The sequence below is a fragment of the Lactuca virosa genome, chromosome 8, assembly GCF_052849685.1.
Source record: "Lactuca virosa cultivar CGN04683 chromosome 8, Lactuca_virosa_CGN04683_v6, whole genome shotgun sequence".
Lineage (NCBI taxonomy): Eukaryota > Viridiplantae > Streptophyta > Magnoliopsida > Asterales > Asteraceae > Lactuca > Lactuca virosa.
In genome coordinates this window covers 21178227-21203981 of record NC_136433.1, presented here as the reverse complement: position 1 = coordinate 21203981, position 25755 = coordinate 21178227, and the positions used below count along the sequence as shown (strand labels likewise).

At 37.4% G+C, this 25755-nt stretch overlaps 1 long non-coding RNA gene across 1 annotated transcript; it reads right to left on the bottom strand.

Moving 5' to 3' along the window:
- Positions 1–901: 901 nt before the first annotated feature.
- Positions 902–2710, bottom strand: LOC145129325 (uncharacterized). Its single transcript, XR_013717456.1, has 3 exons — positions 2493–2710; positions 2318–2402; positions 902–963 (listed from the first exon to the last, which is right to left on the bottom strand). It is a non-coding gene; the product is annotated as an uncharacterized LOC145129325 (long non-coding RNA).
- Between the last annotated feature and the right edge of the window lie 23045 nt (positions 2711–25755).

Below are 25755 nucleotides of genomic sequence, written 5' to 3'. Positions count from 1 at the left end.
TCAAGTGATGGAACATGTGCCTATAGTAGGATCTGCACCCGAACCCATCACCATGGCTGGAGTACGAGATGTGATTCAGACCATGATGGCTGAACAAAGGGAGGAATTGAGGCAAATGTTGCTGAACAACAGGAATGAACTTTCAGTTCCTGTTGAACAACGTGAATTGAATGACGATCGATCTGAAGAAGGAAACAACAATTGATCTGTTGGTCAAACTGATCCGCTTGTGGTTGGGATAAATAACTACGAAGATAGAGTGGAGAGAAATGGGTGCAAGTATAAAGACTCTATGACTTGCAAGCCATAGACCTTCACTGGAAAAGAAGATCCCGTCGGAATAATGGATTGGATCTCGGAAATGGAATTGGCTTTCATGACTTGTGGTTGCCAAGGCAAGTTACAAACCACATTTGCAGTACATCAGTTCAGGGGTAGTGTTGCTCGTTGGTGGAACACTTTGGGGAAAACCCTAAGCCCTAATGAGCCATTGCAACTGACTTGGGCAGAGTTCTTGGTGCACTTCAAGCGCAAGTACTGCTCGGCCCAAAACGTGCTAGAGTTAGAAAACCAATTTCTAACGTTGAAGAACGGGAGTATGACCGTTGACGAATATACGAATAACTTCACAGACAAAATCGTGTTTGCTTTGCGTATTGTCCTAGATGAGCTGGCAAAAATTGACAGGTACGCAAAGGGACTTCCATGGGAGTATGTGTCACACCCCCAAACCAAGGATGGCGGAAACGTCCGGGGGTGGAGGACTTCATGTATAGTATCATAACAGCAATTGTAATAGTAATTCAAGCAAACACAACCAACATATATATAATTGAAAAAAAATTACATCATTGTATGAATTACATGTTTACGAATCAATTACAATATATTGATAAAATATGAAATAGTAGACGCCTTAGCGTCCCATCCTCAAAAGCACTTGATTACCTGTTTAATGATTTCCTAAGAATACAAGTTGTTTAAAAAAAATGTCAACACAAAGGTTGGTGAGTTCATAAACTTTTCGTTTGTAAAAGTAGTATTTGTGTTAGAAAAATCCAATATTTTCCTTAATGTGTAAATGTAGTCTTAAAACCCAAAGATCGAAATGTACAAGTAATTTGTCATATTTATAGTAAAACAATGCAAGTTTAAATCGACATAAACTCGTTAAATTTTAATGAAGTTCCCGTAAATTCCAATGTTTGTTAATACTTTATGTGAGTTTATTATAACCATACTATGACCAAGGTTGCCTAAAACGACGTTCTTCAGGCGTCGGAAATGTTATGACATTTGTCACCCCAGACCTATCGGTCTAACTGTTGCATGCAGTTTAGGTGTGGGTTTGCCAAACCCAATATAGATCTATACACAAGTATCACGCTCTCCCTCAAGGAGACTCTGGTTACAATACAGGACTTAATGGTAATTTGAAGTAATTGTCTCACAAAGTCATTAACGGAATTTCGTGTTATGAAAACTTGGTACCGTATGGCCGTACCTTGCTTAATGAAAATATCCTTTGTATAAATGTACCCTTTTTAAATGTATGTGTTATGTAATGTATCATAAACTATACCTATTATAGTTTATCAACCAAGGGTAGTACGTGGTAATGTATGCAAACTATATTCAAAATAGTTTATTTAATGTTTGAATGTATCGATTGTACTTTGATTATAATCACTTGTTATTCTTTATATTTTATATGACCAAATCCATTTGTAAACTGATGTGTGTCTAAATATTAAGATAAAATGTCATATATTGCAGTAACATATAGTCACATAAAGATATACACCTTGCTCAACATGTTACAAGGTGAAATGAAATTAACAGCAACTTTTCGTTAAAAACAGTTTCTGTTACCGTTCTTAGAAAATTTATAGAAAAATCATCACAACTCTAAATCCAAATCCGCAAATTTTGAGAGTTTGGAATATGAGTCTAGTTTGTTCGTAAATTTTATCATGATTTTTAGTGATCTCTAACAGAGGTGAAAATGTTCATAATCACAGACTGGTCCGGGTTTGCCTCTGAAATGACAGGCAGTTTTGTAAAAATCACCATTAATTGTAGAAAAATCATTTGGAGATGTGCAAGTAGTCATTTTAAAGCTAAGAGTTTGAACTACTTGCACCTAAAACAGTTTTGAAAACTAAAATTTTTAAGTTGACCAAAACAGTCTGTGATTAACGTCCATCTTTTCTGATGCAATCTGTTAGAAAAAGTTTAATTGTGTTCTTGATGATTTTACTTGTATTCCCCCCTTAAAACTTAAGAAAAACATGTAAATGTGTGGGTATGAACTCACCTTATGTGGTTTCAGTAGATGAAAGTGAGAGAGAGGATGTGTTCAACTCAAGAACACTAAGAAGATGTCTTGATGATTCGAAAATCTAACACCGAATAAGATGGAACTTGTGTAAGATATCAATAATTTGAGTAGAATGGAGTTTAATAATTATGTGAATGATGAAGATACTTACTAATTGAAGAAAGAAATCCCTGGAAAAGCCTTGAAGTTCTTGAAGTTAAGAGAAAAGATGAGAGAATTTTGGAGAGTGTTCTTGGTTGCTAAGTGTAGAATGAAAGAGTTTTTATGGAGAATGAGGAGAGAGGATCAATCCTCCAGCTCTTAGAACGTGGGAAGAGCTGGAGATTGGGTGTAAAGGTCCACTAAGGTGACAAGGAGTAGTGGGAAAGAGTGGATGATCATAGAGTGAGGTGGTGGTGGCTTGCTTTTGTCATAAAATAAGGAAAAGCAAATATTCCCTCAATAATTAGTCCAACCACCAATTCTTTTAATACATTTTTATAAAAACCCTGGAGATTTATATATTTTGGGGCCTTAGTTTATAAAATAAAGTTTTGGGTGAAAATCCCACGTTAAAATAATGAAAAACGGAGTTAAAACGAAGTCGTAGTCGAAAAACCGGAAAAATTATGACACGCAAACATGCATGTCGTCTTCTTTTATGACAGGGGCTTCCTTGATACTCATTGCGTGTCATCAACACGCGAGTCGTAAGGTTACGACAGACAAATGTGTGTCGTCTTCCTTTATGACAGGGACTTCGGTCCTGAAGCTTCAGTTTTGGGTCCTTAAGCCTATTTTACCCGTTTTTACCCCGTTTCAAGTGGTTTTTGACCCAGTTAAGGGTCGGGATGGCCCGAATGATTACAAAAAAATTAAAGGAACTTTTGAGAGAGATTTGGGAGAGATTCGGGAGAGATTTGGGAGAGATTTTAATAGAGAGAGGTTGAGTGAAAGAGATTGTGAGAGGTTTCGTTTGTGATCTTTTTGAGTGTCCGGCTTCGCAACGAAAGGTCCATAAACCCCGTTAAGCCATGATTTAGTGTCTTACACAATCCCGATGATTGTGCAATAGTGTTTTATCGCTTTGGTTTGTTGTTTAGCACTGTTAAGGTAAGGAAAATCAAACACATTAATTTTTCAAATGATGTTTTCTCATTGAAATAGCGAATTGTATAATGTAAACCCTAACATACAAGGGTTAATGGAGTTGACCGGTTTGACTTGTTGACTTTGTTTGACTTTGACTTGAGCGAAATTTGACGGTTGTCACAGTATGCGGTGCCAGTACGTCAGGCACATACTTTGGAGGCAGCTATCTGGGCTGCCAAGTCTGTTGAAGATATGATTAAGGGGAGAGCCGCCAGCAAGGTTGAAGTTGGCGAAAAGAGAACGTTTGAAGGAACTTCAGGTTCCAATAAAAAGAACAAGTTCTCGAAGACTGGTTCGAGAAAATTCGGAGGAGGAGCCGAAGCCAAGTGGTGTGAAAAGTGCAAGAAGAAACATGTTGGGAAGTGCAGCGTAGAATCACTTGTTACAAGTGTGGAAAGCCAGGGCATTATGCCAATGAATGCACCTTCGATAAGAACGTCTGTTTTGGGTACAATGAAGAAGGGCATATATTGAGGGATTGCCCGAAGAAGAAGGATGCAGCAAAGCCCAATCTTCCACCAAAGCCGAAGGCAAGAGCCTTTCAGATGACACTCGAAGCTGCGAAAGAAGATCCATCAGCCCAATTGTAACTATTAGTGATTTGCAATATTAGTCCCCTTAATTTAATCAGTCTCTTTTGATCACCAAATTAATTTATGATCAATACTAATTAAATAATATGATTTCCAAATAATATATTAATCTTGTAATATATTAATAAAATCATTTTGAGTATTAATTTATTATTCATATAATAAATTCTACTCTCTCTCCTCTTGTCATCCTATCAAGTTGCATGAGTGAAGGCAACCCAAAAGAACCATGCTTATAATCGGGTCAAGTACATACCAATAATAGTCATGGGCTTAGACACATAATCCAATAGTCTCCCACTTGGATAAGTCCAATAACTATTATTACAAGTATGACTTCAGAACCTGATTAGCAATCATAGCTTTCAAAAGCCGTTGTCGAACTCTGATCTTATCAGTAACGCGTCCTTTAGATAAGGGATCATATATTCCTCTATTCTCAAGATATCTTATAGACATGAGACATGGATTATAATCATTCTCTCTGTCTATGTTTTGTTTCCCGATTTCCGATTTATGATGACTGACAATAGACTACAATTGAACACATCAACTTAGTCCAGGCTTGGCCAAGCGCTTAGGGTGTCATCACTAAATCATCGAGGGGCCCACATATATCGCTTTTATCCATCTTAGGGTAAAAGGAATAGATAAACTTCGACTCATATGCTTGTACTATTTTACTCATCAAATCACACACAACAATACATTTTATAACATCAATTTACTGATGCGTTTACGTATTATCAATGCACAACCGACTTGTAAACAACAACTCATATCTCTCTGTTTCAAGAATATAAGATATTATCGTCTCACAATCACTCGTGATAAAATCCATGAAGTGATTCACATGAGTGTGGGTTTGATCCAATACTCAAATCTTATTTCACGAGCACTCATGAACACTGCATCAGACTTTTGCTATGTCTAAACGTTTTAGACAATCTACAGTCGGATTCATGACAGTCTTACCTCATTACCTACTTCCAAAGTATGATTGATTGTGGATATTTGAATAACCTAGTTATTCTGGAAGTCAAAACATGCGAAGTGAAACACAAGAATAATCAAATCCAACATGGCCTCAAAACTTTTGAGTATAAATAAAACACCTTTTATTTAGTCACCACATTGATTATACATTATCATTGTATAATTTTTCGGATAATCAACTTAATACTTGAATTAAAACAATAGTTATCCCATGCTCCAAGCATGCACACCATGTTTACCTATGGTCCTTACTTTGTGAAATAGATCAATTGAACACATTTCCAATTATGCTCATTTCACAATTCCAAATCCTTATCATAAGTGTAAGAATACCAAATTCTTCCACTATTAGAATGTGTTAGATTCTAAGCTATCATGCAATGATCATTTCGTAATGTCTAGGCACCAAAGTCACAGAGACTTTGCCAATTAAAAAACATTCCATTGGAGATTGATAACAAAACAATTCTAAGGAAGCGAAGTCTCAAATTCAAAGTACTTTCCTTTAAACATCCTTCTTGCATAAATATATATGCCATATGACAACTCATTCTTAATAGAATTCTATCTATTCATAATAATGTCAATATGGTCCATTCATTACTATACTTCCAACTATCCTTAAGCAACCAATCCTTAGCAAACCTTAGATTGCCCTTGATAGTTGTTTAACCACTTTAGTCATATCTGTTTCTAGTCCTTTTTCCCTCTTAATGCCCTAGGCATTTGAAAATTAGAACATGTGAATATTATAGCATATGCAATCGATCCTATACCCGAAGCATATGGGATACGATTCATAATGTCTTACATAAAGACATCATACTTGACCAATCTTTTGCTATAATATTTGCATATATAGAATTTCCATGTTGAAACATTCCAATATGGTAATCATATATATATATATATATATATATATATATATATATATATATATATATATATATATATATATATATATATATATATATCCATGACTAAGTCTAATTAATACTTCAATCTAAACTTTTAGATTCGAAATAAAGTATAAGTTCCTCTCCCTTACTATAGCGAAACAAGTTTTCAAAATCTGCAACTTCGCAAATTTGTAACCTTTGTTTCCTATGACTAGTATTTCTAACTTGCAACACTTCACATAATAATCATGCTCCCACTATCATGATAATTATATTCTTACCAGCATAACACTTATGCTCCCACTAGCTTTGACATGTACTCAGAAATCAGCTGGACTTCTAGAAATCAATACTTATAGACTTTCATACCAATGTTCAGATTTCTGATACAAGATGGTTCGATAAGACTTTTATCTAGGCTTTTCAAACTCATACACCTTACCTTAGATAGCTCATATGTGTGTCTAAACTATTTCATACTATTTGCCATTTCTCACAATTCGAACTATGAAGAGGGATGCCGTAATCATAATCAAATTTGAGAATGCAATTAACACAACTATTATCTCTTCAAATCCACTTAGCGAAAGCGTTTCCTCACAATCATTTTCATGAACTGGAGAGAAACCTTTACCACTTAGATTTTATGGTGTATGTATTCCTATCCATGTGAATTTGTCATAACCATGATCACAAGACAATGTTTGTGACAAATCCAAACTCATATGGAGTGAACTTGTTCAATCTTTATTTCTTGCCATCTAGTAGCACAAGGGCCTACCATGTCTTCCAAGTTGTTCCGCAGCTCACCTATACTGGTCAATATACTTTCATTCATCAAGGTGCTTTGCCTTGTGTAATCAAATGGGAACTTATAGAACTCACATGCATAGTCAAAAGGAATGGGCACAGAAACAAGAATGTGTCAAGACGATAGGTTACAAACCTCAAGTCGTGTGCTATTGATTAACAATATGTTTACTCTTGATTAGTTCTTGAAACCTTTTTCAAGATTTTTAAGACTCCCACTGACCTCTTGACATATAAGATTCTCTGTTAAGAAACGTTCCTCGACAAACAAATATTCAAGTGTTAGTACATATTCTTATCAAGAAAAACACTTCATATAATTGGTCTTAGTTGGTCTTTGTCTTATACAAGACATCACAACTACCAATTTTAAATGTGTAAGAGCAAGAAAACTTTTCTACTCCACATTTCATGATGTATTACAAACCTTCTTAGGACATTTCACTGAAGACACAATCTTGGAGTATAACTCTAAGACTTGACTTTGGAACGAAGTATGATTCACCTTTTTGATTTAACCATTTCAACAAATCCCGATTCCTCTTCTTAGCCATACAAGTGCACTAAGGTTTTATTAGAGGATCAATTGTGATATGGTTTCATAATCACTAAGATTATCATAAAACACGATACTCAAGTACTCTCCTTTCCTTTCATGTGACAACCGTCAATTTTTTGTCAAGTCAAAGTCAACTAAAGTCAACAAGTCAAACCGGTCAACTCATCTAACCCTTGTATGTTAGCGTTTCCATTACGTTTCTTATTGTGCAACACGCAATCTTAATACAAAGTATCACTTAGAGTTTTCACGTGTTCGGAAATTCTAAACCCTAAACAGGGTAAGTGATGAATCTACTCGATAAAACATTTTTCCATACCCCTCAGGAGCGTATAACATTCATAACAAGGCTTAACATAGTGTAAGAACCTTGCGTTACGAAGCCAAACACTCAAAAAGGTCACAAACGTAGTCTCTCTCAACCTCTTTCACTATATCTCTCCCAAATCTCTCTCTGTATGAGAAATCTTTCCAAGGGAGTGAAATCTCTCCAAGTATGTGAAATCTCTCCCAAATCTCTCTCTGTATGAGAAATCTCTCCAAGTGTGTGAAATCTTTCCCAAATCTCTCTCTATATGAGAAATCTCTCCAAGTGTGTGAAATCTCTCCCAAATCTCTCTATGTATGAGAAATATCCCCAAGTGTGTGAAATCTCTCCCAAATCTCTCTCTGTATGATAAATCTTTCCAAGTGAGTGAAATCTCTCCCAAATCTCTCCAAGTATGTGAAATCTCTCCCAAATCTCTCTCTGTATGAGAAATCTCTCCAAGTATGTGAAATCTCTCCCAAATCTCTCTATGTATGAGAAATCTCTCCAAGTGTGTGAAATCTCTCCCAAATCTCTCTCTGTATGAGAAATCTCTCCAAGTATGTCAAATCTCTCCCAAATCTCTCTCAAAATCTCTCTCAACTTTTTATAATCACTCGGGGCATCCCGACCCTTAATTTAGTCGAAAATCGCTCGAAAACGGAAGTTTACGCGAAAAACAGCTTTAAGGAGCCGAACCCTCTTAAGGAGCCGAACCCTCTTAGGAACCGAACCTCCCTTAAGGAACCGAAACCTCTTAGAGCCGAAACCCTAAGAAGCGAAACCCTAAGAAGCCTCCTAGAACCGAAGCCTCTTCACACACCTTGGTAAGTAAATCTCTTCCCACACTTGATTTCCTTACACTTCTTCACTCAAATCACGGGTTCCTTACACAAATATCGTCATATTTGTTGTTAGATCTTCGAATCATCAAACATCTTCTAAGTGTTCTTGAGTTGAACACTCATTTTCTTCATCACCCATCTACTGAAATCACTCAAGGTGAGTTCATACCCCTACATTTTCATGTTTTCATCAAGTTTTAGGGGGGGGGATACAAGTTAAAATACAAAAAACTTAACTAAACTCAAACAACGGCTTTCATCAGAAAAGGTGAGTCTTATTCACGGACTGTTTTGACTATCTCACACTTAATATATTTCAACACTGTTTAATATGCAAATAGTTCAGGTTCATACCTTTAAAATGACTAGTTGCACATCTCCATACTATTTTTCTACGATTTATGGTGATTTTTACAAAACAGCCTATCATTTCATAAACGAATTCGGACCAGTGTGTGAATATGAACATTTTAACACAAGTTAAAGACTTCTAAAAATCATAATAAAAATTATGAATAAACTAAACACATTTTGTGAACTCTCAGAATTTACGGATTCAGTTCTCGACTTCGTATGATTTTTCTATGAATTTTCTAAAACAGTGTAGAAAGGGAAAAAACTAGTTCACAACTTACAACTTTCATAACACTTTGTAGTATGTTGAGCAAAGTGCATAACAATAAGTTCTAAATATTGAATGTCTTTTCTTGTTAGTATATCATCATAAACTGAAAATTAGTCATTCATGATAAGGTTTCTTCATTCATTTCGAACACATATAATGAACTACAATAAGCATAGTTTATGGATTTTTACTACATGAAAAATGTTTTACTCTCAAAACAAATGGGTTTTTCATATACTACATGATAAACTATAATATTAATAGTTTAAGGATTTCATATCACTAATTTATTCATAAAAGGTGATTTTACTTCCTCCACGGAAGAGGTTTTAATATCAAACTATGTGTAAACTAGTTAACTTAAGTTATGAGGCAATTCTCTCCCCGTACGTTCGAGTACGGGATTCCAATTCTTGTAAGTTATAACCAGAGTCTCTTGTAGGGAGAGCGTGATAATTGTGTATAGATCTATATTGGGATTGACACCCCACACCTCGCTGCTAGCTACAGACGGACCGGCAGGTCTGCGGGTGACAAGAGTCATAGGATCTTAACGTCTGAAAAACGTTGTGCAGGTTATTTCTCGTCATAGTATGGTTATAGAGACTCACATAGGGAGTTAACAATCTTTCAAGTTTACAGGGAAAATTCTACCTTGAAAAGGGGTTTTATCTATTTTAAAACTACAAACCCGTTATAAGTATAAAACACACACATATTCTCTGTCCTGGGATTTAGGACTACATGACTTTTATAAGGAAAATATTGGATTTTCTTTGGAAACATATTCTATTAATACTACATTTCATCTAGAACTGTTAGACTTCAGCTATAATTGCTAAGTGTATATGCTAGAGTTATATAAGAATCTAGTCACAATCGACTTAGAATTGGTGGGCCCGCCTTACTTCCTGTTCCTTGTTTGGTTGTGGACCTAGGGCAGACCCATTATATTCGACGGTTTATTCAACTTAAATATTATATAACTTATATACACTAGGTGATTATAGAGGGAATCTACGAGTCTTTCTAGGATTCATTATCGCATAACATAAGAGCATTTACTTCACACTTAATAAAGAAAATATTGGATTTTCTGGAATCATACTCTATCGTTTTTACAAGGAAAACGGCTTTTTCCTCAAACAAAACTCTTATGAACTCACCAACTTAATTGTTGACACTTTTCAAAACTACTTGTATTCTCAGGAAATTAGTGAAACAGGAAATCAATAGCATTTTGAGGATGGGACGTTAAATCGTCAAACAGTTCATTTTGTCATCATAATGTAATTGATTTTGAAACATGTAAACATATACTATGGTGTAACCTTTTCAATTATATTTATGATGGTTGTATTACTTTGAGCACTATTATACTCGTTGTTGTGATACTATACATGAAGTCCTCCACCCCCGGACGTTTCCGCCATCCTTGGTTTGGGGGTGTGACAGATTGGTATCAGAGCATTGTTTATAGTGAACCAAGTATATCAAACCACATAAGATATACAAACTATAAATGCATTGGGACTAAAGTCTCTGATTAAACATTTCCAAATGACTATACTTTTAGAAATAAATAGTTTTTTGTTAAAGGTATACATGCATGCATACATACTAAGGTCAGCATCATACTAGAACAAAACAAAAGAGGTGATTGTTGAACAACACAAGTAGGCTTGGGGATGTGTAGTAAGGTCTGGGAATGACATAGCCTGATCAACTATGTCTGACCCAGAAGTGATTAACATATGCCCAGGAATGGTTGTGGTGTTGCAAAAAGTCTAAAAACTTACCAACTCTACCTACCAAGAAACATTAAGAACATAAGTCAAACATTTAAAATACTATAGGAGTATTTTGTGTTACTATAACTAGCTTATGTGAAAACTAAAGACCCCTATTAGTAAGTCTATAATGACTGAGTGCATACGCTAAGGTTATACATAATTAAAGATATTATAGACTCAGAATCTATGACTATGGCTCTACTTCCTGTTCCTTGTTTGGTTGTGGACTTAGAGTAGATTCATTTATTCGAAGGTCTATTCTATCTCAGATTATGTATAACTGGTATGCACTATGTGATTATAGACATGACTGATAAGGATCACCCTCCTATAAGTAATTGTAGGATTTGACGTCTATTAATTATCTCTCCTACCCCTATTCTCGCATGAGCAACATGGCAAAATCTCAACTACCAGGAGACCCCTATTCTCCTACCCACGAAGATGGTGGTTAGAACGAAGAAAGCCCCGGAGAGGACCCTGAGGAAATAATAGAGTAAGACCCCGAAGACAATTCAGATGAGGATCCGGAGGAAGCGAAACCAAAAGAAGGCAAGGACAAAGAAGAAATATGAGAAGATCCTGACGAAGAGCCCGAGGACTACAATACACCCTCCAGTCGCCACACCCCGACGAGGCTTCCATGGTCCGACACCTCGATAAGCCGTAGAACTACAAAGACGGAGTTAGGAACAAGGTAAACACCCTCCCTATGACATGGATGAGGCTTCTACAACCTCAACAGAGGAGGATTGGTAGACAAGGCTCTCCTTGTCATAATACGCTGCATCACTCACTTAAGCGTACAAACACGAGCATCGGTCAGTCGAAATCATGGAGGTTGACACTACCACCAAGATCACCGCAATTCGCCTTCGTCACCTGGATGGAGACCATGAACAGATCGGAAACCACATCAAAGCCTTCAGAGGGAAGTGACCGCAACCCGAGTCGAAATTAGGAGTATCGGGAACTTCACATAGCGTTAGAGAAAATGCATGGTAAAAGCAGAACATCAAATGGCAGAAGCCAGGGCAGAGGATAAGACAATACAGACTTACATGTCTTCATTCTATGACCCACGGAACATCACCCGTCACGAGTAGTATGTACACTACTGACATATCATTACAGACTCAAACTCCTGGCGTGCGTTTGAACACTGCCCCGTCATATACATAAATTCGACCCTCCAAATTTAGAGACTACACTATTCAAGGGATTGTGTCACCGTCAAAATCTTTCCCATTGCATTAACAAATGTAGACCTGTTTTAAGGTCAAATTTTCCTGAACCCTATGCACCTGATTATATCAATAAAAATTGGCATGCATTTCATTCTATTAGGAGTTTACCATACATTTCATAACTTGGTATTACAAACGATTTACTTATGATAACTCTAAAAGTACTTCATGTATACCTCAAGGTTATGTGTAATTAAGAGAAGATCGACTTAGAAATGATGAGTCCGCCTTGGGTCCTGTTCCTTGTTTGGTTGTGGACCTAGGGCAGACTCATTAAGTTCAACGGCCTATTAAACTATCATTGCACACAATTGGTATACATCGGGTGATCTTAGGAGTGGATCAGGCATGGAACAAATCACAAGATTACATTCGAGTCACTACTACTAAACTCATAAATTCATTCATATGGACTTTCTTTATGAATTGCATGCAAGATACTTTCAAGTCGGATCATAATACAGAAAAATCTAGTTCAATAACATCCGACTTGTCACTGCTATTGGAAACTTACCGTCTGTTCGTCTTTACAAACTTATGACGGAACTAAGATAACTTATTTTAAACTACACTCGACTTATACCACTACTAAAAGACTTACATCCATTACATCGTTAAACCTTATGGTTGAAAGATGTCTTCTTCGTAGACCTTTAGGGTGCGATCATACCAGCACTAATGCACCGGATCCCATCAGAACTCCGCAGTTAAGCGTGCTTGGGCGAGTATAGTACTAGTTTGGACAAACTTAACACACATACAAAACTTACCCACCACCATAACCCCGTCCCAAGAATGTTTAGCAGAAACATTGAGAATAGTTCAACAAAGTGCGAAATTTACATATGTGTATATAAATCGTAAGAATGTATCTAGTAATAATCATCTCTACTCACGAGATCGTTTCTCGCCATACAACAGAATTATGTCTTCACAAGGAGGTAACCAGTCAACTAGCAAGGCACCAATTCTATAGATAGACTCTACAACTTTTCAAGTTGCAGTCACAGCAGCCGTGACAGCCGCCATGGCGCAAATCAATGCTAACAATGCCAGCGGAGGTGGAAGCGGTGCCGGAAATACTAATTGTTGTAACAATAAGGGACACCAGCGAGTGTCTACCAACAAAGACGCCTCAGACCACAAACCTAAGAGTAATAAACGAAAGTTTTGGAACAAAAAGGAGCGCAACCTATCTCAAAGATTCGCTAAAAGACAACAACCCATGGCCACCCCTGCCATTACAACAGCAGTCACGACACATGCCTCGGCATCAGCCACAACAATTGTCACCCAAGCAACGGCCAGACCATATAATGGATCACTCCCAGAATGCAACAAGTGTAACTTCCATCATACTGGGGTTTTCCGGGAGATGCATTGCAAAAATTGCAACAGGAAGGGACACATTGTCCGTTTCTGTAAGGCACCGGCGCATCCCATCAACCAGGTCCCCGACATTGGAATAAGCCGAGCTTGTTACAAATGTGGTGAAATGGGACACTTCAAGAGAGACTGTCCAACCGAGAAGAATGACGGAGGAGCAGGAGGAGTGTGACAACTGAACCAGAGGAAGCAACAAGGAAACTCAATAGGACTTTTGTAATGTTTCCAACAACAAAAACGTTTAAGTACCATATGTTTGTAATGAATTTGGTATGTTTGCTAAAATTACCGTCTTTCAAAAAGTAGTTAAAATACTCTCTCGTTCAATCAAATCAAAGACACTCATATATGACCTTAGGATCATTACCAGTGAGCTGCGATGACTTGGTTTATACATCAGGGTTAATTATAATCAAAATACTACAGACTTAAGGCGAATAATTATGTCCTGACTCCTGTTCCATGTCTATTAGTGGGGTTAGGGTAGATCCACTCACTCGACGATTTCATCAATACCAAATTTCATACGACTTGCATATACCGCTCGATCATAGAGTGGCCTGTCGGGGATCATGATATTAAGTATCAATACTAGCTATCAGAACACACTTACTACCAGTACTAGCTACTGTGGTATAAATCATTTGCAGTAACAATAACATCGATCAAAATGGAACACATTAAAAAGAAACACAGGATGCGCTATCACTCTAACGAATATCTCTTACGAATACAACTTAACACATGTATCACTAAAAATATTTGTTGTCGTCATTCGATTTCGATTGGCATACTCCTCACCCTCCCGATTAAACGGCTACGAAAAGACCCTTTACCTAACCCACTGAATATTGAAACCCTCGTCCCTCATAAACACAAATCCGACACGGACCTCCGGGTCATCTCTCGCTGTGAAACCCCAAAACACTCACCAGAGGAGTGTTATACCTCCCAAAACCCTTCCACAAGTATTTCCAGAAGGCCCTTCGGGAATGTCACGCATGCAGCAGATAAGGTTCAAGCACAGAAGCTTGGGACGAATACGGTTAGTCTATCACTACTAAGTGTATACGTGAGGATAATATATAATTAAGATTCTACGGACATTGGATATGTGTTTCCGCCCTAATTCATGTTCCTTGTCTGGTTGTGGACTTGGGGCAGAGTCACCCATCCAACTGTCTTACCAACCTTAATTACATATGACCTATATGCGCAAGTTAATGATAGATGGATCAGGTACGAGTCCTACCATGAACTTCGGGACCAGGCTACCCAGGAGTGCGAGTGAACGTTCTACCATCCGAATAAGTCTAGTCGTGTAAACCAAACCCATATGTTCCATACCGATCCAATCAGACGAGAAACACTAAAACAGGCCCTATGTAGCGCTCCGAAGAGAAGTTGTCACTTATGACTTAGTACAAATTTGAGAAAGGCTGAAAGCATCTCGAGAACACGGCAAAACCCGAATAAGTCTTATCATCTATATAAAAACGCAGGGTTTTTACTAGTGAATCTATGATGGCTAGTGTAAACATTATGGTCATATATCATTAAGATTCTATGGACTTAGAATGTGTGATTCCGCCTCATTTCCTGTTCCTTGTTTGGTTGTGGGCTTAAGGCGAGGTCACTCATCCGAATGCCCTTGCAATTTTAATGATATACGATTAGTTTACACCAGGCGATTATAAAAGATCTGGTAGGACTTATAATGCAAATTTCATCACAAATTGTTGAAGCAATTGTAATACTAATACTCACTGACTACAACCTGGAATATTTGTAATAGTAACAACAAGGATAGAACGGGGGGCATAAAGGCACACATAGAATACACTATCATTCCAAAACAATAACTCCTTTTAAATCGACTCAGCTCAAGTTACAATAAGAAATTCCAAGGTCGTCATTTAACATCAAGCGGATTGGTCCCCGCCATATCAATTTCTTGTACTACGAAAAGTTCCCCCATCTTCTCTCCAAATTCTTGAAGTCCCAGTCAAAACACTAATTTTGGGACGAAATTCTTTCTAACGGGGGGATGATGTGACAACCGTCAATTTTTGGTCAAGTCAAAGTCAACTAAAGTCAACAAGTCAAACCGGTCAACTCATCTAACCCTTGTATGTTAGGGTTTCGATTACGTTTCTTATTGTGCAACTCGCAATCTTAATACAAAGTATCACTTAGAGTTTTCACGTGTTTGGAAATTCTAAACCCTAAACAGGGTAAGTGATGAATCTACTCGATAAAACATTTTTCCATACCCCTCGGGAGCGTATAACATTCATAACAAGGCTTAACAGAGTGTAAGAACCTTGCGTTACGAAGCCAAACACTCAAAAAGGTCACAAACGTAGTCTCTCTCAACCTCTTTCACTCTATCTCTCCCAAATCTCTCTCTGTATGAGAAATCTTTCCAAGGTAGTGAAATCTCTCCCAAATCTCTCCAAGTATGTGAAATCTCTCCCAAATCTCTCTCTATATTAGAAATCTCTCCAAGTGTGTGAAATCTCTCCCAAATCTCTCTCTGTATGAGAAATCTCTCAAAGTGTGTGAAATCTCTCCCAAATCTCTCTCTGTATGAGAAATCTCTCCAAGTGTGTGAAATCTCTCCCAAATCTCTCTATATGAGAAATCTCTCCAAGTGTGTGAAATCTCTCCCAAATCTCTCTATGTATGAGAAATCATTCCAAAGGAGTGAAATCTCTCCAAAATCTCTCCAAGTATGTGAAATCTCTCCCAAATCTCTCTTTGTATGAGAAATCTCTCCAAGTGTGTGAAATCTCTCCCAAATCTCACTCTATATGAAAAATCTCTCCAAGTGTGTGAAATCTCTCCCAAATCTCTCTCTGTATGAGAAATCTCTCCAAGTGTGTGAAATCTCTCCCAAATCTCTCTCTGTATGAGAAATCTCTCCAAGTGTGTAAAATCTCTCCCAAATCTCTCTCTATAATCTCTCCCAAATCCCTTTCTGTATGAGAAATCTGTCCAAGTATGTCAAATCTCTCCCAAATCTCTCTCAAAATCTCTCTCAACTTTTTATAATCACTCGGGGCATCCCGACCCTTAATTTAGTCGAAAATCGCTCGAAAACGGAAGTTTACGCGAAAAACAGCTTTAAGAAGCCGAAGCCACTTAAGGAGCCGAAGCCTCTTAAGCAGCCGAAACCTCTTAAGGAGCCGAACCCTCTTAAGGAGACGAACCCTCTTAAGGAGCCGAAACCTCTAAAGGAGCCGAACCTCCCTTAAGGAACCGAAACCTCTTAGAGCTGAAACCCTAAGAAGCGAAACCCTAAGAAGCCTCCTAGAACCGAAGCCTCTTAAGGTTCAGTCCATCTTGCTCTCGGTTCCTCCTCGCCCAATTTCGCTTCTGACAAGATTCGCTTCTGACAACTTCACCTTCGGTCCTGACCTTGCCACAGAACCTCCCCTCGGACCGAACCTCTTACTCTCGGTTCCAATGCACCAACCGAATCCTACCTTCGGTTCTAACCCTCTCAAGACCCAACCTTCGGCCACACTTCGGAAATTAGCATTTTCTTCCCGGTTTTTGACCCAATCTTCGTTTTAGGCCCGTTTTTCGTGATTTTAACGCGGGATTTTCACCAAAACTCGTAATTTAATATAAGAAACCATAAATATTCATTTTTAATCATATTTTTGGGGGAAATCGTTGTCCAAGAATAAAATCTATTAAGTTAGATCTTGGGGTAGGGTGTTGACTTTATCCTGAGTATGACACAAGCAATCTCCCCCATACCTTCATAGTACAACCCTCAGTCACTATTCCCCCTACGTAGCCAACTATTGGTCCCTTGACACCCCTCCTCCAGCTGTAAAGGTTCATCAAAAGCTGAAAATCTCCTCTCTCCTCCCATTTCACTCACTTTTCACCAAAAAGCAAAACACATTCTCTCTCACTTCCTCTCACCAAGAATTCGAGATTCAAGGCTGATGTTGAGCTCTTCACACACCTTGGTAAGTAAATCTCTTCCCACACTTGATTTCCTTACACTTCTTCACTCAAATCACGGGTTCCTTACACAAATATCGTCATATTTGTTGTTAGATCTTCGAATCATCAAGCATCTTCTAAGTGTTCTTGAGTTGAACACTCCTTTTCTTCATCACCCATATACTAAAATCACTCAAGGTGAGTTCATACCCCTACATTTTCATGTTTTCATCAAGTTTTAGGGGGGGGGGGGGGAATACAAGTTAAAATACCAAAAACTTAACTAAACTCAAACAACAGCTTTCATCAGAAAAGTTGAGTCTTATTCACAAACTATTTTGACTATCTTACACTTAATATCTTTCAAAGATGTTTAATATGAAAATAGTACAGGTTCATACCTTTAAAATGACTACTTGCACATCTACATACGATTTTTCTACGATTTATGGTAATTTTTACAAAACTGCCTATCATTTCAGAAACGAATTCGGACCAGTCTGCGAATATGAACATTTTAAAACAAGTTAAAGACTTCTAAATATCATAATAAAAATTATGAATAAACTAGACACATTGTGTGAACTCTCAGAATTTACGGATTCAGTTCTCGACTTCGTATGATTTTTCTATGAATTTTCTAAAACAGTGTAGAAAGGGCAAAAACTAGTTCACACCTTACAACTTTCATAACACTTTGTAGTATGTTGAGCAAAGTGCATAACAATAAGTTCTAAATATTGAATGTCTTTTCTTGTTAGTATATCATCATAAACTGAAATTTAGTCATTCATGATAAGGTTTCTTCATTCATTTCGAACACATATAATAAACTACAATAAGCATAGTTTATGGATTTTTACTACATGAAAAAGGTTTTACTCTCAAAACAAATGGGTTTTTCATATACTACATGAGAAACTATAATAGTAATAGTTTAAGGATTTCATATCACTAATTTACTCATAAAAGGTGATTTTACTTCCTCCACGGAAGGGTTTTAATATCAAACTATGTGTAAACTAGTTAACTTGAGTTGTGAGGCAATTCTCTCCCCGTACGTTCGAGTACGGGATTCCAATTCCTGTAAGTTATAACCAGAGTCTCTTGTAGAGAGAGCGTGATAATTGTGTATAGATATATATTGGGATTGACACCCCACACCTCGCTGCTAGTTACAGCCGGACCGACAGGTCTGCGGGTGACAAGAGTCATAGGATCTTAACGTCTGAAAAACGTTGTGCAGGTTATTTCTCGTCATAGTATGGTTATAGTGACTCACATAGGGAGTTAACAATCTTTCAAGTTTACAGGGAAAATTCTACCTTGAAAAGGGGTTTTATCTATTTTAAAACTACAAACCCGTTATAAGTATAAAACACACACATATTCTCGGTCCTGGGATTTAGGACTACATGACTTTTATAAGGAAAATATTGGATTTTCTTTGGAAACATATTCTATTAATACTACATTTCATCTAGAATTGTTAGACTTCAGCTATAATTGCTAAGTGTATATGCTAGAGTTATATAAGAATCTAGTCACAATCGACTTAGAATTGGTGGGCCCGCCTTACTTCCTGTTCCTTGTTTGGTTGTGGACCTAGGGCAGACCCATTATATTCGACGGTTTATTCAACTTAAATATTATATAACTTATATACACTGGGTGATTATAGAGGGAATCTACGAGTCTTTCTAGGATTCATTATCGCATAACATAAGAGCATTTACTTCACACTTAATAAAGAAAATATTGGATTTTCTGGAATCATACTCTATCGTTTTTACAAGGAAAACGGCTTTTTCCTCAAACAAAACTCTTATGAACTCACCAACTTAATTGTTGACACTTTTCAAAACTATTTGTATTCTCAGGAAATCAGTGAAACAAGAAATCAACAACATTTTGAGGATGGGACGTTAAATCGTCAAACAGTTCATTTTGTCATCATAATGTAATTGATTTTGAAACATGTAAACATATACTATGGTGTAACCTTTTCAATTATATTTATGATGGTTGTATTACTTTGAGCACTATTATACTCGTTGTTGTGATACTATACATGAAGTCCTCCACCCCCGGACGTTTCCGCCATCCTTGGTTTGGGGGTGTGACATTTCAGATTAGAGAAACTTTTATCTTTCTGCCTAATTGATTCTTCTTATTAGTTCTGCTATACATTGAAACTTTTACCATGATTCAGAATCACACTTAATCTTGTAAGCATAACCATGTTTACTAAACTTTTAGTAAATCATGACGAATGGTCTTATCGTTCTTTGTGGTGGACTTGACCAGTGCACAACAATGTGTACTAGATCCCCCGGTCCTTCACTTGATTCACATCTATATGTGAACAAAGAATTAGTCTTAATTTCCCAAAGATGAAAATTCTCATTCATCACACAATACAAGTCGTATGATTCCAAGTTTCTGTCCAATTGAAACTTGGGTGATGAGAATATTTCCTTATTTGGTAAATTTCTGACACTACCACAAACGATATTACTAAGAATCAAATCCATTTTCAATTTTGCTAAAATATATAAACACTAATTTTCACAAATGCCATTGCAAGGAAATATAAATAAGATAAAATCAAAAAATTTCTTTATTTATAGAAGTGCGGAAAAACTTGTCCTTACAATGCAATTACAAATGAAAATTATATCACTAAATATTCCTAAGCAATCTATCATAACTCCTAAGTAGCAGCTCAAAAATCTGATCATTGAATCATGTGATTAAAATACATCTCTTCGCGATCAGACTCAGCCTGCTCTTTCTTTAAGCTTCCTTCGATCCTTCAAAACATCAAAATGCAATCTTATCACATCATGTATTAAGAATCTATAAATAGCAACTTAATAGAGTTAGGTAGTGGACTTACCTGAAGCAGAGTCAAACACTTTGACTTTACCATCCTTGTGGTCTTTCAAGTAAATACGGCAGCTTCGCATCCAATGCCCCTTCTCTTGGAAATAGAAACAAAAAGACTCTTTTAGAATTGTACATGGGAAAATCTCATACTTAGCCTTTCTCTTTACCATTGGGCCAAACGGTTTGACCTTGGCCAATCCCTTTCCATTTGGAAGAGAAAACCTTTCTGGACTTCCATTGTCACCATTGTCAATGTCCATGGAAGTTTGGGAGATTGATCTTCCATTCAAATTTGCTTTACCAGTGCGCCAAATCATTGTTGATTCAGCAGCAATAAGCAAATAGGTTAGATCAATAAGGGCCATGTCGTGGTCTGCCATATAGTAGTCCTTAACGAACTGACTATACGACTCGGGAAGTGATTGAAGAACCAAGTCAACAGCCAACTTCCTCGGGAAAACCACACCCAACATCCCTAGTCTATCAATGTGTGACTTCATCTCCAAGACGTGTGCACACACAGACCTTCCATCTTGGTGTTTGCTTGCCAATAGGGCTTGATTGATCTTCAACTTTTCAAGTCGATGAACACGTGGGTTAGGGAGAACTATTGGAGGAGGTGTATGAAGAGAAGTATGATTTCCAGTTCCACCTTTGCGTGAAGAAGGGATTGATCTTTCACCTTGATCGACATGTGGAACATCATCTTCGAATGGAAAACCTTTTCCAAAGGATTTGGGAAGACCACAGTTGTCAGAACTAGACATCAACAAGGGGAGAAAATTCAAGTTAATCGATTCAATCCTTAATATTACACCTAAATGAGATATTAAGGCTAGGATCCAACACAATAATTCACAATTCGGAAGAGGGATGCCGTAATCCAATTGTAAACTATTTGTTGGTAGGTAAATGACGATTTACCAATTTCCACCATGAAAAACAAAATTGAACATTAGGTTTTAAATGAATTGAAACTCCTAGATCTTTTGAGATTCATTGAACTTTTCAATGGCATGTTTAATCTCGATTATGCCCTTCAAGTTTGTGACTGGGATACCGAGGATCACAAACAAGGTGTGAATAACCATGCAAATTAGCTTGGTACTCTCGAAAACGTTTATCACCTAATCAATGTGCCGGTTAACCACACACGCTCCATTGATATATGATAATCTACGAGCTACCCATTTCCATCCTTCATTAGTCCCATATTAGTGTGCCGGTTAACCACACACGCTCCACTAACGACCAATAAGGTGCAATGTGCATTTTTATGAGTTAGCATCAAATTCACATTTTTCCTAAAGTAACTAAGATTTGAGAATTTATAAAAGTGTTTAGTTACTTTGTATTTCATTATACTTATTAATGAGAGTTTGCGTCCTATCCTAGCCGTTCGGCTAACAACCCTCCACTGGTTAAGGGTGTGGTGGGTAAGAGTGGATACCCAATGGCGATCATTTTACAGGCCGCTTCCTTAAACACCCCTTATAGACCAACTTCGTGAATGAGGCCTACTAACGGTAAGACTGACTTTTACTTATACATATATAATATATTAAACTTTTAATTTTATATAGTATAAGGGTGTATCTTATACATTTAAAATACTAGATGGTTTAATCTATTGATAAATTACACTCTTAATTTAATTAAATTTAAACTATGTCATTATGGGTTTATTAATTCTCTCTTTTAACTAAACACTTAATTAATTTAACAAAACCATATGGGTGAAATTTGAACTATTCAAAATATCAAGGGTTTTAGAATTTAACTTTTCAAAATTCAAACTTTTTAATCAAATTTTAAATTCCAAAACTTGAGGGCAAGCTTTGAAACTTTTCAAAACATTCTAGATCAAATTTAAAATAATTAAAATAATCATATAATTTTACCATTATCTAAATTTGACCTAATCTAAATTTGACAAGATAAATACAATTTAAAATTTACAAATAATTAATTTATCATATAATCTAGAAATTATCTTAAATTTTGACCATTATCTTCCAATTAGATTAGGATATCCATTACCATATCAAAAATTCGAATTTTTAATTAGTAAAATATATTACGGTAATTATCCTAACCTAATTTTAGCCAAAAATCTGAAAAATCTGCCATCAGAACCGAGTTCACGTCGTGGTGACTTTTACCACCTCATGATGGCCCACCACCTCGTGGTGATCAGGCAGGAAGCAAAAAACGAAAATTTTCCATCTTTGAACAATTCACATTAGCATCACATATAACAGAAAAATGACCTAGGCTTTGATACCACTGATGGGTTTTGAGCATGACAACATTCCTATGGTGTAAATACAACCCAAATTGCTTTGGATCTAGGTTTTTCTCAAGTTATACATGCAAATAATCATCCAAAGCATAAACCCTAATCTAGCATATTAATTTCGAAAAATTACATATGATTAGGGTTAGAAACCTTACCTCGCTTGTTATGTAGTAATAACAAGAACTACTTGACCTTTGAAAGCTTAGTGCCCCAAGTGTTGCACCTCTAATGGAGTCACAAACACTCTTTCAAAGGAAGACTTAGGAGAGAGGTTGAAATCGGCTGGATTCTCTTAGAAACTCATAGGGGCCGAATTCCACAAGGCAAGGGGTCTATTTATACTTGTGGATGCTAGGGTTTTTGGTGGAAACCCTAATATGACTACTTAAGCCTTAAGCATCCCATGGACACCTTCTAGAATAGCCCTTGGACGAATTCTTTATGGGTTTCCCATAGAATTCGTCCAACCTTTATTCCAAGGTGATCCATCAGCACAATTGCAACTATCAGTGATTTGCAATATTAGTCCCCTTAATTTAATCAGTCTCTTTTGATCACCAAATTAATTCCAAATTAATTTATGATTAATACTAATTAAATAATATGATTTTCAAATAATATATTAATCTTGTAATATATTAAAAAAATCGTTTTGAGTACTAATTTATTATTCATATAATAAATTCTACTCTCTCTCCTCTTATCATCCTATCAAGTTACATGAGTGAAGGCAACCCAAAAGGACCATGCTCATAATCGGGTCAAGTACATACCAATAATAGATATGGGCTTAGACACATAATACAACACAAAAGTCCATAACTTGACCAAAACCCTAAAAGTCAAAGAAAGTCAATACCCAGCGCGTACGCAGGGCGTACATCCCTTTATGTTGGGCGTACAGCTAAACATGCATGCATCAGGGACTCAAGGCGCTACGTTGTGCGTAGCTGGGAGTACGCACGACGTACTCCCCAGACTTCCTCTTTTCGATCCATTTGGTCTTAACTCGTTAAGACAATTGCTACAATTTCATATCCGGGCTAACTAAAGCCTAATACTCCACAAAGTTGATGACTTTAAGCCTTATTATGGCTGGACAAGTCTCAAACTTACAAACTCTAACCTTCTAAACATAAAGGACCACATATCTTAAGCATGGAGATGTTTTGACGACCAAGATCTCATTTTTATGAATCTAAACGTCTAAATACACCTAAAAGGACAGGATTTATGCTCTGGAGTTCATCAAACTCAGAAAGCTTCAAACTTGGGACATAAAACCCTAGAAATGGACCCAAAACATGAACTAATCAAAACAATGAACAAGATTCGAGCTTGATACCTCTGGATGATGCACTAACCACGGAAAAACTCAGATCCAAGATCTTGAACACCAGATATCCTTCCTTCAAGGCTCCTTCTTCACAAAAGAACTCCACAAGAACACTCAATAAGCCACAAGCACTCACACAAGCTATGAAAACGAGATTTAAGGTTTGAGGGAGTTGGAGGCTGGAAATGGTGGCTCGAAATGAGGCCATCATGTTCCTTAAATAGGGGAACACAAGGCATTAGGTTTTTCACTATGAGCCTACTACGCCCAACGTACCCTCTGGTACACCCAGCGTACTAAGTGGCCTCCGCGACCATGCAAATACATGACTACGTTGAGCGTACACATGCGTACGCCCCGCATACTTCACTGCCACCATTTCTTAAATAAGGACTAACCTTGACAAATGAAATAAAAGTTAGGTTCATCGATGCATACCTTATTTCCGGATGTTACAGCATGCGTACGTGTGACGTACCTGGCACGTACGCCCGGCGTACGCTGGCCTTGACTAGAAGCGGGAAGCTGACCCGGAATGCGTAGCGTACTAGGGGGTACGTCCATCGTTCCTTCCAGTCACCCTAAAATCCTTCTTTTGACTTAATCCATTAAGTCCCAACGTCCAGAACATAGATCTAGGCCCCTAACAACGTCCTTAACCATAAAGTTATGAACTTTATGCTTTTGCATGCATGGATGGGTATTAAGACACCCATTAAGTCCATAAGCTCACTTTGTGGCCATCTATCACTTGCATGGTTGGGGCTAAACCATCAAGATCTGATTTTTATGGTTCTAAATGCTTCCAAGAGCTCAAAAGGACAGCTCTTTTGGACAAATTCTTCCAAAACTCAAAGAACCTCAAGTATGGGACCAAAATGTGACATAAAACACCCCAGAAATACATCTAAGCATGCAATGGTCAAGGATGGAGCTTGATACCTCAAATGAGTCAGAAAAGATGCCAAACTTCTGGATCTACAAGCTCTCTTCAAGTCCTTGATCCTTCTTCAAGCTCCCTGCTCTTCAAAACCACCAAAATAACACCAAAATGCTCAAAGTAAGCTCAAGATACATGCAATGGGGTTAGGGTTTCGAGTTGGGCACTATGAGGACAAGGGAGGCTGAGAGGATAAGGGTTTGGAGGGTTATAAGTTGCTTAAATAGGGTACAAACCCTAAAATTTAGGGTTTGCATTTGATCAACCTACGCCCAGTGTACGCATGGGTATGCCCAGCATACACATGAGTACTCCCCGCTCAACGCCTCATACATGTACGCCGTACGTACACCTTGTACACCCAGTGTATGTTTCCGCCCCAAAATTCCAACCATATCATAATTATAACTTGAATAGGAAGCAACATAATACCTGACAAATCCCTGGCGTTACATGAGTTTTATCACTATATCCATGGGTCGAATGCACCAATTTTGGCCCATCACTTGTTATGTAGAATGCTAGTTGTCTCTGTGATGCTTACAAGAAGGACCAAGATCTGGCCCCTGGCAATCGTACAGAAGACTAGGATCTGGCCCCTGGCAATTGTATGAAAGACTAGGATCTGGCCCCTGACAGTTGTATGAAAGACCAGGATCTGGCCCCTGGCACTTGTATGTAAGACTGAGATTTGGCCCTCGACATTGCAAGGAAAGACCACGGCGGTAGCCCATGACACTTGTATGTTTTGGTATGTGGTATTTTGGAGAACTCACTAAGATTTGTGCTTACGATT